The sequence below is a fragment of the Pollachius pollachius genome (assembly GCF_949987615.1).
Source record: "Pollachius pollachius genome assembly, chromosome: 8".
In the NCBI taxonomy this organism is placed as follows: domain Eukaryota; kingdom Metazoa; phylum Chordata; class Actinopteri; order Gadiformes; family Gadidae; genus Pollachius; species Pollachius pollachius.
Genome location: NC_136941.1, coordinates 1413402 through 1423401, shown reverse-complemented (window position 1 = coordinate 1423401; position 10000 = coordinate 1413402). Strand labels below are relative to the sequence as shown.

Genomic DNA, 10000 nt, shown 5'->3' with positions numbered 1-10000 from the left:
CTGGATGCTGCTTGGTGTTTTAATTTCTCTAGTCCGAGAGCTCGCGATGTGACTGAGGAGGTGGAAGGACGCGCATTCACCAGCGTGTGCGTTCATGTCTCAGTTTGGAGTTCTGTTGGCGGGCTTTCCTGAGGCTAACGACCTGGTTCTTCATGGACCCTGGATGGGATGGCTCTCTGGTTTAATAGAAGGCCCGCCCTTGTCAACACAAGTGCATGTCAAATCTCAAAGGTCCGCCCCGAGGACGACAAACGATTAAATCTAAACCTCGACCATTATTCACACATCGTTGCTTGTTAACACATCACAGCGGGAAGTATCGGAGGTTTAGACCTCACCCACCGATGGCATTGCCCCTATCCTATGAGCCTGGGTGGTCCTGTGTGCCGGGGCCCAGCGGGGGGTCTGACGGTCTGTGTTGTGCCGCAGGTGGCAGGCGGTGGTGGTCGACGGCCACAGCGTGGAGGAGCTCTGCAAGGTGCTGAACCAGCCGCGCCACCAGCCCCTCGCCATCATCGCCAAGACCATCAAGGGAAAGGGCATCTCCGGTGAGCGAATCAAACGCACCCCACTGCGCCCAGACCCCAGACACCACCCCTGCAGCCGGGGTTACGTCCAGACACTGCTATCAGATTCGTCGATTTTGTTCGAAAAACGTCGACGTTTTCCTAAAGCTTTACATGTATCCATAGAAACAACAACATACAGGTCACTTCCTAACACACAACCACACATTAGTTATAAACCGGCCAATCAGATGCAGGCCCTGCGCCCCGCTGTGAGGCAATGCAAGTGGGGGGGGGATTCGAACCCACAAACCCGAAGCTCATTCTGAATACTTTACATAGGCATGGAAACCACATCATCAGCGTCTGAAGGAGTTCTAAGGTACTCAGAAGTTACTGGAAGTTACTACTCATTACTGGCCTGCTCGAGCCCGGGCATTCAGTACGAGCCACCCCCATTCTGGGGGGCCCCCCAGGGCTTTACCTGGCCCACTGCCCTAATCCCCCCCACAATGTGCCGGACCCCCTGGACCAGCGCTGCACGGGGGCTGTTGTGACGAGGGTGTGTGTGCATGATGGGTCGTTTACACAACATGAACGTAAAGGTTAAAGGTTAAGGAAACAGCTCACAGGTCAGTTGGTATAGGTTGAGCTGGGTGTGTGCACGTGTGTGTGTGTGTGTGTGTGTGTGTGTGATGAGAGGGAGCGAGTCATTGTGGTTTGTGTTGAGCGTATCTCAGATTGTTTCGTGTCTCACCTTTCATCAGTGACCTCTGACCTCAGGGAGCCTCACGCATTGTCTCCCATTGAACCGGAAGATTCTTATGAATACGTGTGTGTGTCTGTCTGTCTGTCTGTCTGTCCCTGCTTGACTGTGTGTCTGTCTGTCTGTCCCTGCTTGACTGTGTGTCTGTCTGTCTGTCTGTCTGTCTGTCCCTGCTTGACTGTGTGTCTGTGAACCTGTGCCTGTGTGTGTGTGTGTGTGTGTGTGTGTGTGTGTGTGTGCGCGCACCTGTGCCTTTGTGTGTGTGCCTGTACCTGTGTGTGTGTGTGTGTGTACACCTGTGCCTGTGTGTGTGTGTGTGCCTGTGTGTGTGTGTGCGTGTGTGTTTGTGCCTGTGTGTGTCCGTGTCCCTGTGCCTGTGTGTGTGTGTGTGTGTGCGTGTGTGTTTGTGCCTGTGTGTGTCCCTGTGCCTGTGTGTGTGTGTGTGTGTGTGTGTGTGTGTGTGTGTGTGCGTGTCCCTGTGCCTGTGTGTGTCTGTGTGTGTGTCTGTGTGTGTGTCCCTGTGCCTGTGTGTGTGTGTGTGTGTGTGTGTGTCTGTCCCTGTGCCTGTGTGTGTGTGTAGTGGCGGAGGATAAGCTGGGCTGGCACGGGAAGCCCCTCCCCAGGGAGGTAGCTGACGGCGTGGTGAAGGAGCTGCAGAGCCGCATCGTGAGCTGCAGCAAGCGGCTGTACCCCGCGGCGCCCTGCGAAGACGCCCCCGCCGTCAGCCTGCGCAACGTCCGCATGCCCAGCGCCCCCAGCTACAAGCTGGGGGAGAAGGTAGGGGGGGGGGGGAGACGACCATGGGCTATAAGCGAGTTAAAGTCACCATGCGGTTCCCCCAGACGAGGACGCAGAGTGCTGGAGCTGGAATACCGCTTTATTGTTATAGTTTGTAGGTATTGATAGATGGCCTGGTGCTCCATGTGGCCATCCAGGAGATCTCTCGCTGGGTGTGCGTGGAGATGGCCGGTCTTACCGGGGCACATTGCTCTAACAGGTGTGGCCAGCCTCACCCAGCCCCAGACTCTATTCTGTCTCTGGCAAGGTGCGGCTGCTGTAAACCAGCCCCCATCCACACACACCCCACAGTAATCTTTTTCAAAGCGATCTGTTGGGCTCTTCCTATGTGTGAAATGTTTCCCACGGTGAGGCTACGAACCAGCGCCACAAAAGCGTTAAAAAAAAGAATTGTGTTTTGGCTTTAAACATCGAGAAATGAGCCGAAGGACTTAGATTTCTTCTATGGCTGACACATTGGGACATATTCTGAATATGCGAATAGAACAGGGGGGTTAAATAGCATCTTATCCTAGCTATCTCTTTTGTGTAAGGGGAATGGGTTAACCTAGTGATCACTAGTGATTGGCACTCGGTTCTATGAACATCCTTACTGGACCGACTGCGATGCATTGTTGTTTCACTTTCTTATGACAAACTTACTTATTGTAAGTCGCTTTGGATAACAGCGTCCGCTAAATGCCCTAAATATAAGTGTAAATGGTTGGTACATTTGTGGGTGAAACCGCCTGAACACGTTGTCTGAATGTTGTTCTTCCCTTCAGGTGGCGACCAGGAAGGCGTACGGCATGGCGCTGGCCAAGCTGGGCCGCTACAACCAGCACGTCATCGCCCTGGACGGGGACACCAAGAACTCCACCTTCGCCGAGCTCTTCAAGAACGAGCACCCCGACCGCTACGTCGAGTGCTACATCGCCGAGCAGAACATGGTGCGAATTACGACCTGTCATACCCAACACGAATTGTGTTACAAAATAGGATTTTTATATGAAGATCTATCGTACAAAATACGATTATGGTAACGTGATACTAATCGTCGTACGAAATCCAATCGTTCGAAATACGATCTATCGTACAGAATACGATTTTTTACGAAATCCTTTTATCAAACAAAAATATGAAATGTCAACGTCAATGTAAAATGCAATCTCTGACATTCTAGCCCATTTCTCATACACTTCTGGGCAATTTGGGAGTTTCTATAGGACAAGTACGACCAGCTGAGCGTAAACAGTGCGTAATTAATTAGGATAATCCCCAGAGTGTCACATCAAATATTTACAGACTTTGCTGATTCCTCTTCTGTCCGTTTGCCTGGTTTCATTAGAGGCCTCTGGCCAGAAGACAGTTGCTACAACAAAGGAAACATTATGATGGCGACAGCAGCAGCCACTGTATATTGTAGCCTACAGTAAATAGATGTAAGAACCAAACATATGGGTCCTTAATATTGGCACCAATCACTTTAAATATTTTATATTGAGTAAATATTGAATATACACTGATTTCCTGAATTCCCATTACCTGATTAATGGTTTAACCCCTCTCACACACCTTAGCATCCTTTGCTTATACGGTGATACAAACACGCAAATATGAGTAGCTAGTATCATTAAACCTAAGTCCTAACTAGCCTCACTTACCCATCCTCTAAACCTGCGCTATTCCCAACTAGCCTCACTAACCATGTGTAATTCCTAACTAGCTTCACTAAACCAACCACTAAACCTGTGTTATTCCTAACTAGCCTCACTAAACCAACCTCTAACCCATGTTATTCCTCTTCCTGTCTCCGTGTTATTCCTAACTAGCCTCACTAACCCAGCCTCTAAACCTGTGTTATTCCTAACTAGTCTCACTAAACCAACCACTAAACCTGTGTTATTCCTAACTAGTCTCACTAAACCAACCACTAAACCTGTGTTATTCCTAACTAGTCTCACTAAACCAACCACTAAACCTGTGTTATTCCTAACTAGCCTCACTAAACCTGTATAATTCCTAACTAGCCTCACTAAACCAACCTCTAACCCATGTTATTCCTCTTCCTGTCTCCGTGTTATTCCTAACTAGCCTCACTAACCCAGCCTCTAAACCTGTGTTATTCCTAACTATTCTCACTAAACCAACCTCTAAACCTGTGTTATTCCTAACTAGCCTCACTAAACCAACCACTAAACCTGTGTTATTCCTAACTAGTCTCACTAAACCAACCACTAAACCTGTGTTATTCCTAACTAGTCTCACTAAACCAACCACTAAACCTGTGTTATTCCTAACTAGTCTCACTAAACCAACCACTAAACCTGTGTTATTCCTAACTAGTCTCACTAACCCAGCCTCTAAACCTGTGTTATTCCTAACTAGCCTCACTAAACCAACCACTAAACCTGTGTTATTCCTAACTAGTCTCACTAAACCAACCACTAAACCTGTGTTATTCCTAACTAGTCTCACTAAACCAACCACTAAACCTGTGTTATTCCTAACTAGTCTCACTAAACCAACCACTAAACCCGTGTGGTTCCTAACCAGCCTCACTCACCCAGCCTCTAAACTCCTCCTCTTCCTGTCTCCAGGTCAGCGTGGCCGTGGGCTGTGCCTCCCGCGACCGTAGCGTGGTGTTCGCCTCCACCTTCGCCACCTTCTTCACGCGGGCGTACGACCAGCTGCGCATGGCCGCCATCTCCGAGAGCAACATCAACCTGTGTGGCTCGCACTGCGGCGTCTCCATCGGTCAGTCCTGAACCCGCGGCCCCGCTGTTGAGCCTCTGACCTTGGACCTCTTCCTGGTCGTTTCCGTGGTGACCCTGCAAACAATCCTTTCTTTCCCTCCTTTAGTCACTTCCTCTGTCTAACGTCCTCCCTCGCCCCCCGGTGTCAGCACTGCGCTCCCCCTCTTCCTCCCCCTCTTCCTCCCCCTCTCCCCCTTTTCTCTGTGACACGGAAGTGGATCTGGGACGGCCCGATCCTTCCTCCCTCCCTCCTCTTCCTCCTCCTCCTCCTCCTCCCACTCCTCCTCCTCCTCAGGTACACAGCATGACCACGCATGCCAGTCCACCACACTTCATTAATGTTTCCCACTTTGGACATGAGACAGATTCTCCTGGTCCCTGACTTTAAAGTGTAAGTGTGTGTGTGTGTGTGTGTGTGTGTGTGTGTGTGTGTGTGTGTGTGTGTGTCAGGAGAGGACGGGCCCTCCCAGATGGGTCTGGAGGACCTGGCCATGTTCAGAGCCATCCCCACGGCCACGGTGTTCTACCCTAGCGACGCGGTGTCCACGGAGAAGGCCATGGAGCTGGCTGCCAACACAAAGGTAGACTACAGTACCCACAATCCCCTGGCTGTGACACATGACATCAACACAAGGTTAGACTACAGTACCCACAATCCCCTGGCTGTGACACATGACATCAACACAAGGTTAGACTACAGTACCCACAATCCCCTGGCTGTGACACATGACATATTGATATATATCTACACCTTTATAGATTTAAAAAAAGATTTAGAGATACAGTTAGAAATATAGATGCTGATTTATCTATAGATATTGGAATTAAAGAGAAGTTAATCACTGTTCTAAATACAATAAATAAATAAATATATATTGTATACAGTTCATTGTCATAAATATCATGAAGCAAGGGATTTAAAGGAAGGGATTTAAGCAAGGGATTTAACCCTAACCCTAGCCCATGAGGGAGGGTTGCTAGCGTGTGTTCGTCTCCTGATGAGCCGGCCTGTGGTGCTCAGAGCGCTGACTGAAGCCCGTGTGTCCCAGGGCCTGTGCTACATCCGGACCAGCCGCCCCGAGAACAGCGTCATCTACAACAGCAACGAGGACTTCCACGTCGGACAGGCCAAGGTCATTATCACAACAACCGGATTAGCAGTAGTATCTGTTATTCAGTACCGGTTATTCAGCAGCGGAGTTCCACCATCTTGACTTGTGGATGTAGATACACGTCTGATACATGTCTGAGACATGTCCGATACATGTCATGTCATCTTTTTATTAAAAAATAAGAATTTGCAAATTACATTGACTCGCAAAAGTCGCAAGAAAAATCGCTCAGCACATCCTGGAAAAAGCGGACATGTATTTGTCTTTGGTAATTTAACGTTGTTTCCTCGGCGATCAGGTCGTCAACAAGACCAACGATGACCATGTGACCGTGATCGGAGCCGGAGTGACCCTTCATGAGGCAATGGCCGCCGCAGAGCAACTGAAGAAAGGTAGAGAGAGAGACAGAGAGAGAGAGACAGAGAGAGAGATAACATATCAAGAAACAAAAAGTGTTATTGATATTGGTAGAAAAAGAAAAAAAGAACGAAAGATGGAATCTTCAATTTGGAATTGAATTGAAACAAAGCAATGATTTAATTCTGCATGTTCATAGTTTAAACCTCGCCAAAGCACTTCAAGCTAAACTTTAGCTGAAGCCAGACCATTCCCAGTGCTGTTCCTGTACTCTCAAAATGGACTCTGCTTCATTCTGTGCTCCTTCCCCAGAGAGGATCAACGTCCGTGTGATCGACCCGTTCACCATCAAGCCCCTGGACTCCAAGACCATCATCGACAACGCCAAGGCCACGCGGGGCCGCGTCATCACCGTGGAGGACCATTACTACGAAGGTACCGCGTCCGGACAGCAGGTCCAACCACGAGGTTATACACTGGGACGAAAGGGTTTCCGGAACCTCCGTCTGAATACACCATGTTAAAAACAAGCTAGAACTGTTTTCTACTGCAACCATGATCTACCATATTCCACAAAATATGAGGAGAACCAAAGATATGAACAAAAGGGATAGCTAAGTCGGCCCCATGCTCACTCAACGCTGAGCAACGGCCGTGTCCATCACGAGCAGCCGTCCGCGCTCTCGCTCAGGAACACCTTGGAACAAGAGCCGAGGGTTCAGACAATGAACCGAAATCACTGAAGTTAAAAAGAGGGGAGGGGCGAGCGAGGGTCTGAAGAGAGTGAATTAGGCTGCTGCTGCCAGGCTGGTGTGTGTGAGTGTGTGTGAACTGTATGAGAGAGAGAGAGAGAGAGAGAGAGAGAGAGAGAGAGGAGAGAGAGAGAGAGAGAGAGAGAGAGAGAGAGAGAGAGAGAGAGAGAGAGAGAGAGCATTGCGAAACAAAATATTGCATAAATACATTAGAGAGACAAAGAAATTACAGATAGATATAAGATAGAGATATTAGAGAGGTTCCACAGAGGGACATTACAGAGAGACATTAGACAGAGAGGTGATACATATCTGGATGGACGGGCCAGGACAGTGGCTGTGTGATTTTTAATTTAATCTCTGGCCTTTGGGCTGCGGTGACCTACATACCACCCTCACCACAACATGCCGTCCCTTCCTGACCTCCCCCAATGGAAGAGTCACTGGACGACGGAAGGCACTAAACCAACACATGCAGGGGTTCGCCTTCTTACAAAACACAAAGAAAGAAAGTAAAGCTCTTACCCCTGGACACCAAAAAAACAAAAGATATAGTTACCTATAATCTAGAGCTTATTCTTTAGCGTTAGGAGTACTAAAGCTGACAACCGAGGAGGGTTGACCCAAGGAGGAGAGGTGTGAGTGAGGTGTGTGAAGGAGTGAGACATCGGGGGTGAAAGAGTGAGAGAAGAGAGGGGGGGGGGGGGGGGGGGGGGGGGGGGGGGGGGGAGGAGAGTAGTGGAAGGGCCGTATGTCTCTCCCGTCGGCCCGTATCACGTCACAGCTGGAGATCTCTCCCCAGCGAGGCGGTGAGCGATCTGATGTGACAGAGGAGGAGGGAAGGAGGAGGGGGGGGGGAGAGGGGGGGGAAGGGACTGACAAATTAATTATTTAAAGAACGAACCAAGAGCGAAGCCATGAGGGAGAGGGTGAAAATGAAGTAATGTATAATGGTTGAACAAATGGCAGGCAGTAAGAGGACAGGTGGAAAGAACAGGATAGGAGGAGGGTGCAGTGGTTCCGCTCCCAGTGGAAAAGTACCGGGTCCAAACTCAAATGGCTGCTGTCTAACCCGTAGGCAAGACAACCTAACCTACCAGAGAGAGAGAGAGAGAGAGAGAGAGAGAGAGAGAGAGAGAAGAGAAGAGAGAGAGAGAGAGAGAGAGAGAGAGAGAGAGAGAGAGAGAGAAGAGAGAGAGAGAGAGAGAGAGATGGAGAGAGATGGAGAGAGAGAGAGAGAGAGAGACCCTGTGATGAATAGTGAGGAGGTAAACCCAGTGTCCTCCCCTCCGTCCCTCCAGGGGGCCTCGGACGAGGCGGGTGTAAGTGCGCGGGTCGGTGGTCAACGAGACGGGCTTCAGCGTGCACCGCATGGCCGTGGCCCAGGTGCCCCGCAGCGGGAAGCCCCAGGAGCTGCTGCGGCTCTTCGGCATCGACCGCGACGCCCATCGCCCAGGCCGTCCGGAAGGTCCTCAGCACCTCCGCCAACAACAAGTAGAGGAGGAGGAGGAGGAGGAGAAGACGGTGCGAACGAAAACAGCGGAAGGCGCGAGAGAGAGAGACAGCGTGGTGGGGTGACGGACGCCGTGGTTACTGGCTTCCGTGGTTACTGGCTACCATGGGTGACGGTAAATGTGATAAACGGAGCCAAAAAGGAAGAAAGAAACAAACAAAAAGGGAGGGGGAGAACTTCCGCGGCCACCGCCCCTCAAAAATGAAAACGAGCCAGTTTTGTTAAACTATCACTGATGTTGTTGTCCCCCCCCCCCCCCCCCCCCGTTCTGTTCCCTCCACTTCCCACCACCCCCTTCCCCAATGTAGCCCCCCCCCCCCCCCCCCCCCAAGTTATCCCAGATTTGAAAAATACAAATAAATACCTGGTGCTGCCCCTAGTGGTTAGTGAAGTGAAGTCTGGTGTTGTGGATGCGTCCCTGTGAAGCGGTGTTGTTGGTTTTTAGGAGGGTGGGGCGGAGCCTATTAGAGGGGGAGGGGGCCTTTTTGAGCACTGACTGTTTGGAATCCTATTTTGCAAACCAAAACTTTTACTTTGTACTGCTCTTCAAACACCAATAAAGAGGCAGTTTCTTCACAACTCCTGTGCTCCGGTTGTCTCATTTGTCGACTTTAAAGCCGAAGAAGTCTGGGGACTTTTGGGTTTTTTGAGTTATAAATGTCCCACAAAAGACACTTGCTACTGGGACATTAGTGAAAGACACAAATATAAAACCCACGAGTAAGAACGAAGATGAAATATGTGACAAACACCCAAAATTAAGACAAACTACCAGAAACGATATGTGTACATTTTTGTTATAATATAACACACAGACACACACAGGCAGACACGTATGGAATGATTGGATGTTATGTAAGAGTACAGTTTGAACCCATGTTGTTTAACCCAGTTAAATCACAGCCTACCGATGACCATGTGCATATTTAATGAGTGTTTTAAACTCCTAGTGAAAGATTTAGAGAGTGTGAGAAAGACCAATGCATCCATACTGCAGGACTTCCTGCATGCTCACTATCCATATGCAGAACAATAATATTTCATAGATAATACAGTATTATATAAAGAGAATATAAAGAAAAGCTGAATGGATCCATGGTATTAAGTGTTGCAAATGAACACGGCCCTTCTAGCTTGAGATATTCCAAGACAGGATATTGAACGGAAATATCTTTTCAGCCCTAAATTACAATTATAGCATTGGTCATTTTCTCAGCCAATGCGGCCTTGGTATTGTACCTCGGGAATCAGGTGACTTAATCTAACATCTTCAGCTGGAGGTAGAAGGACCCCAGTTTGAGGATAGCCTCACATTTTGAAATGTGAGGCGTATTTACCTTCGTTTGATCCTGATTAAATGGTAACGTACGACACACAAGCCCAGCTCTTTAGCCCTTTGTCCTCCCCACTGTACGTACAGTCGTACGCACGGCCACCTGATTGGATGTGATATTGGGGATG

At 49.2% G+C, this 10000-nt stretch overlaps 1 pseudogene across 1 annotated transcript in view; it reads left to right on the top strand.

The window, feature by feature from the left end:
* Window positions 1–9026, top strand: part of LOC307079934 (transketolase-like) — a 29235-nt pseudogene extending 20209 nt beyond the window's left edge. The window contains exons 13-21 of the transcript XR_013812806.1: window positions 430–548; window positions 1853–2049; window positions 2835–2999; window positions 4650–4806; window positions 5256–5386; window positions 5855–5938; window positions 6216–6309; window positions 6587–6709; window positions 8328–9026. The product of XR_013812806.1 is annotated as a transketolase-like (transcript). The remainder of the gene's footprint in view (window positions 1–429; window positions 549–1852; window positions 2050–2834; window positions 3000–4649; window positions 4807–5255; window positions 5387–5854; window positions 5939–6215; window positions 6310–6586; window positions 6710–8327) is intronic.
* The last annotated feature ends 974 nt before the right edge of the window (window positions 9027–10000 follow it).